This window comes from Equus przewalskii, chromosome 7 (genome assembly GCF_037783145.1).
Source record: "Equus przewalskii isolate Varuska chromosome 7, EquPr2, whole genome shotgun sequence".
NCBI lineage: Eukaryota > Metazoa > Chordata > Mammalia > Perissodactyla > Equidae > Equus > Equus przewalskii.
Genome location: NC_091837.1, coordinates 714213 through 719622, shown reverse-complemented (window position 1 = coordinate 719622; position 5410 = coordinate 714213). Strand labels below are relative to the sequence as shown.

Sequence of the window (5410 nt, the reverse complement as noted above, 5' to 3'; positions counted from 1 at the left end):
AGAGTAGCTTAGACCCTCCCCTCAAAAGCTTAAAAACAAGCCTTGAAAGGATCCAGCTAAACTGCAATCGATGTAAATGCTGGCCTGTACAGACTTGGAGGAAAGGAAAACTCTAGGCCAGGGTCCTTCTTGAATGTGGGTGTGAGAATTCTCACCAGATGTCATTGACTCTGATTCAGCCGCGTCTAAAAAGGGTCATACATCATGGTCAGTAGAGTTTATCCCAGCAGTGAAAGGTTGGTTCTAACTTTGAAAGTCAGTCAACGTAATTTTTCATGTCAACAGACTGAAGAAGGAAAATGTTATAATCATCTCAATAGATGCAGAAACGGCATTTAACGAAAGTCAGCGTCCATCTGTGATTAAACAGACAACTCAGCAAGCCAGGATCTAAAGAGATTTTCCCGACCCTGGTAGAGGCGTCTGCAAAGCCCCTTCAGTGGCCTCATGCATAATAGAGAGAGAGGGGATGCTTTTCCTCTGCGATCGGGAACCAGGCGAGGGTGTCCAACCTCACCACTTCTATTCACCATCATCCTGGAGGCTCTAGCAAGTGCAGAAGGCAAGAAAAAGAGAGAAATGAAAGGCAAACAGATTAGAGAGAGAGAGAAACCATCTTTATTTGCAGATGATGTGATTTTCTACGTAGAAAATCCAGTGGCATCTACACAAAAGCTAGGACTGCAGGTGAATTTAGTTGTATACTAGTAAAGAACCATTAGAAACTGAAATTAAAAACATTTCCATTTACAATAGAACCAAAAATCATGAAATACTTAGGCACAAATCCTACAAAATACACACAAGAACTGTTTGCTGAAAACTATGAAACACAGATGAAAGAAATCAAAGAATTCCTACATAAATGGAGACATGTATTGTTTCGTGGATTGGAATAGTCAAAACTGCTAAGAGGTCAGTTCTCCCCAAATTGGTGTACAGATTAAACTCAGTCCGGTTAACATCCCAGCAGGCTGTTTTGTAGAGATCGACACAGTGAGTGTGAAGCTCTGGGGAAGGCCAAGGTGCTGGAATACACACGACAACTTCGAAGGAGAAGAATGTGTCGAAGGACACACGCCGTCCGATTTCAAGACTTCCTGCGAAGCTGCAGTCACCAGGGCAGGTGGTACTGGAGAGGGATGGACACACAGATCAGGGGAATGGAAGAGCATCCAGAAATAGCCCCACACAAATGTGGTCGATTGATTTTCAACAAAGTGTGAACCAGTTTAGTGGAGACTGGATTGTTGGGGGTTGAAAGTCCTTGCGGATATCTATAGGGTGGTCGGAAGTATGGAGCGTCTGGAATGCAGGGAGGGCTTCTGGGCCCCAGAGACACAGTTTTGGGAGTTATTGCGTTAGAGGTGGAAGTGGAAGTCATGGGGAGGTGTGCACTCCCCCGGGTCGGTGGGAAGATGGAGGAGAATGCCAGGGATGGCCTTCTGAGTCTGGCATGGGAGAGTGACAGGACCTCGAGAGGGATCAAAGGCGGGGACACACAGATGTTTACTTAATGGTGAACATATGTGGGAGAGGAGCTGCCCCTAAGCACAAGTAAGACCAGCTTGGAAAAGGCATCACTGGGGTCCCACTCGTGTCCTTGGAGCCAGCCATTCCATCAGGGTGGTGTAGGAGAAGTAAGTGACCCAGAGGTGACAAGTGGAGAACAGGTAGCATGGACAGAACCATGGAAACAACATGAGTGCATGCGAGTCAGACAGCAGCTGCTGCACCTCGGTCTGGTGTCGCCTTCCAGTCTGCATGGAAGGGACCACGGGCCATGCCACACAGTTTTCCTTAGTAGTGGCCTTTAAAAAACCACCGCCATTTGGAGTACTTTCTAGGCGCCAAATGCTAATCTAAATGCTTCATAAATATTAAATCGCTTCACCCTCGCGACTCTCTGAAGTAGATACTATTGTCCCCATTTTACAGATGAGTGAACTGAGGCCACGCTCTGAGCAGAGATGCTGGGCTTTGAGCCCACGCCCGTCCACACCACATTTTGCTCTCTGGCTCAGGAGGATGAGAATAGAGAGCTACGGTAATGCCTCAGGAGGCCTGGAGGGTTTGCACATTGTGCCTGCTTCTCATGACACCCTGCGAGGCCACACACCGGTCCTGTCCCACAGCCCACGCCTAGCATGGACCCATGTGTCGTCCTTGCAAAGACTGTGCATGGGAAGTACCCTGGTCTCTGGCCTCTGGCCCTCACCCCAGGCTGCCTGCCTCCCTGCTGCTCAGAAGCAGATGCCCCCGAATCCCCGACTCACCACTGCGCTGCCGCCTCGCACCCTCCCTGCCTCTCGCACTGGACTTGAGTTCTTTCCTCCGTGGGCAGCTTTTGAAACGGTGAGGTCTAGTGAAGAAGAGAGTGGCTCGATGAGACTAAGTCTAAGTTTGAATTTGAAAGGAAAAAACAAAGGCTGGATTCTAAAATGTTGAGGCACATTTATTTGAGTCACTCACTGTTCAACTTGAAAGAAACCCACAGTTCTTTCCAAGTGATTTTGAACAGAAGTAATCTCTTTAAAATTTGTGCATGCGAGGTCTTTGAATGTATGCTAAGGGCCAGTATTTCGGGGGTTTGCTTATAAACGGACTAACTCTTCGTTTCAAAGTCACCTGGTATTTTTGGTCTTCTGTACCTTTTGTAACTTCCTCTGAATAAGAGGAAATATGGTTGCCACTTGTGTTTAATTTATTTTAAACAAATCAAAGCACTGATTTCTACTTCCTGCCTGTGCAGTACTTGGGCTGCAGGCAGCTTCAAAGGGCAGAACAGCGATGTTCCTGAGCGATTGTGCATCTGTTGTATTATGTTATAAACAGTTCAAAGCTTTGCATTGTATAGGAGCGAGTGGTACAACAGTGAGATAATCATTTTCTCTGTGAGCAGCAGCAGAGAACTCTGAGTGACCTTTTGATTTGTGCCAGTTGATTGGTTAAGTTTAGATTTTGGTAGAACATATATTTATGTAAAGACCCCGAGTTTATTTTTCCTGTTTTCTCTAGCGCTGTTTAGCTTGTTCTCTGTCATGTTTATCGCAAATGGCAGGTTGTTGCAAAGGGCAGTAGGAAGAAGACCGAGTACTTATTCATCGCTTGGTTTTCTTGCGGGTTCATCAGGCTTGGGAAACTCCGCCTAGATTAGCACCTCATTTCGGACAGCCCTCTTCTGAGAACCAGATCCTGGGGCTGCGGGCATGGGGGCTTCGGAAACCGGTGTTCCCAGGGCTGCACGGGGCAGATGTGCGTCACGCAGATGGTGAGAGCAAAGACAGTACCCACGCGGGTTCCCAAAGCAAGTTCACTTGTTTCAAAAACAGTTCCCTGAGGCTGTGCTGGGGCTGCTCAGCCTCCCCGTCCCACCTTGCCTCTGCTGCCGCCCTGTCTCCCCCAGGCCACAGCGGCCATTCGTGCATTCTGCTGCTGATTGTCGGGAAGCGGCAGGAACAGAGGCAGGTTTGTATGCACGTGGCTGCTGCACTGCCGTGTTGGACCTGAGGGAGACGCCCTTCTCTCCTGCTGGGGTGCAGCACCTGAGGGACATCTGGGAAGAGCATATGTGAGAGCCTGGGGGGCGTCACTCAGGGTCAGCTGGTGTAGGGCACACACACATCATGACCTTGGGCTGGATGTGGCCCAGAGGAGGAGCCCAGCCTCACAGGCATTGGCGGGAGGGGGGCGCGGGTCACTCGCCAACAGCCCCTGGATGTGCAGGCTCAGCGAATGCGCATGGCATTCGCCTCTCAGGAGCGCAGCTTGGAGAGACTCTTTCAAGGGGGCTGCCCACTGACCTGGCGTGAGTGGGAGAGAGACCACGGGACCTCTGAGCGCAGGCTGAAGCCCCCATGCTCTGATCGTGTCAGTGACCTGAGGGCCGCTGTGTCCTAGTCCCGGGACAGGGTGGGGGCAGGCCTGACGGGAAGTGAGTTGGGAGGTCACAGCAGGTTCTGGGCACTTGAATCTTTGCTCAGTGCCCGTGAGAGCTCCAATTCCCTGTTTTCACTTCTTTGGAAGTGCTGATAAGATGGGAACAGAATAAATCAAACGCAGTTCCATGTTTCCTGGCTTAGGAAGCAAAAATCCAAGTATGACCTTGGAAGTCCTCCCAGACCCAATTCCTTTTTAAATTTTTTCCCCAAGGTGGTTTTTCCTTCTTGTTTTTTCTTGTGGTTAAATATACATAACATAAAACTGACCGTTTTCACCGTTGCTAAGCGTTCAGTTCAGCGGCATTGAGTACGTTCACATGTCAGGCAGCCATCACCACCATCCATCTCCAGAGGTTTTCCATCTTTCCCACCAGAAACTCTGCTCTGTTACCCACTGACTCCTGTCCCCATGCTTCTTTCGGGACCGGCCTAAAGGTTGCTTCCCTTCATTACCCAGGAAGTGGAGCTTCAGCTGCGCCCCCACCTCCCAACACGCCCTCTTGGGGGGCATGCATGGGATGCGGGTGGCCCTGGGGTGGCCTGATCCCACGGTCCTCCTGATGTGGGCTAGGTAGTGATGATCAGAGCAGTGGTCCTCAGTCTGTCCGGCCTGGATGGAGCTGTCTGAGGGCACCTGATCCAGTTCAAATGAAAGGGGTCTGTTGGACATCGGTCATCTTCATGGGGTCACAGCTGACATGGATTGAGCACTGTCCTGAAGCCCGCTGCATGCAGTTCTTGTCGTTCAGTCACCTTTCATCTTGTCCTTATAGAATGAATACCGCAGGGAGCCAGTTTAATTAACCCACATGCTTGACTCATGGGGAGAGGGGCTCTCCGGAGCTGGGCTGGGCTTTCTCTTATTCTGTTTTGTCCCAATCCCTGTAACAACAGGTGAGGGCATAGATATTTCATTCCCATTTCGCAGACAAGAAAAACAGGCACGAAGAAGCTACATCGAAGGATCCCGACCAGGAGAAGCGTCAGAGCAGAGGTTCTGCCACATTTGTTGATACCTGTGCGAGCTGGGAGCCCAAGGCTGCGACATGGTCCTGGGGTCCTGCTGCACCTGCCGCGAGTGTGCACAGATGGATGGCAGGATGGGAGGCAGAGGACGCGGCTGTGGGCTGGCTGCCCAGAGGTGAGCCCTCTGCCCATGGACACTCCAGGAGTATCTCCAGGGCTTTGTCACTGCCACGTTGTCAGAGCTGGGGTGCCATCTGCCCATGCACCTGCCTCAAGGCCTGGAGCGTGTGCTGAGTGTGGCTTCGCTCCTGGGGAGACTGACTAGCTCATACCATTTCTGGGTTGATTTTCTGGGGCAGAGGTCCACTGCAGGTCTGCAGGGACATGAATCGGTTGGAGTGTGTTTCATGAGCAGCTCCAGGAGGGGGAAAGAACAATATCGAAGCTCTCGGGGCTCGAGCAGCTCCAAGTGATGACGTCAGTGCTGGGCATGGGTCCAGGCC

General features: G+C 50.8%; 1 long non-coding RNA gene across 1 annotated transcript; it reads right to left on the bottom strand.

The window, feature by feature from the left end:
* Nucleotides 1-595: 595 nt before the first annotated feature.
* LOC139084406 (uncharacterized) lies at nt 596-2626 on the bottom strand. Its single transcript, XR_011541743.1, has 3 exons — nt 2473-2626; nt 2277-2362; nt 596-1132 (listed from the first exon to the last, which is right to left on the bottom strand). It is a non-coding gene; the product is annotated as an uncharacterized lncRNA (long non-coding RNA).
* Nucleotides 2627-5410: the final 2784 nt, after the last annotated feature.